Raw genomic sequence first — 202 nt, forward strand, 5'->3', positions numbered from 1 at the left:
CCGCTGGGATCGTGATTCAGGGCTATTAGGGGAAGAATTATCTGGGTCTGAGTCATCGCGAGCCTCCAGACTTTGCCCGCAGTGTGGTAGAACTTTGTGCTGATGAGACAATAGTGGAGCGTGTGCGTTTCCTACAGGGCAGACCATTCCGTGGCTGGGGGAAGCCTCGGGCCTGCGCCCGGCCGCCGGGGCCCGGCCCCCT

The sequence above is a fragment of the Panthera uncia genome, assembly GCF_023721935.1.
Source record: "Panthera uncia isolate 11264 chromosome D3 unlocalized genomic scaffold, Puncia_PCG_1.0 HiC_scaffold_8, whole genome shotgun sequence".
Classification (NCBI taxonomy): Eukaryota; Metazoa; Chordata; class Mammalia; order Carnivora; family Felidae; genus Panthera; species Panthera uncia.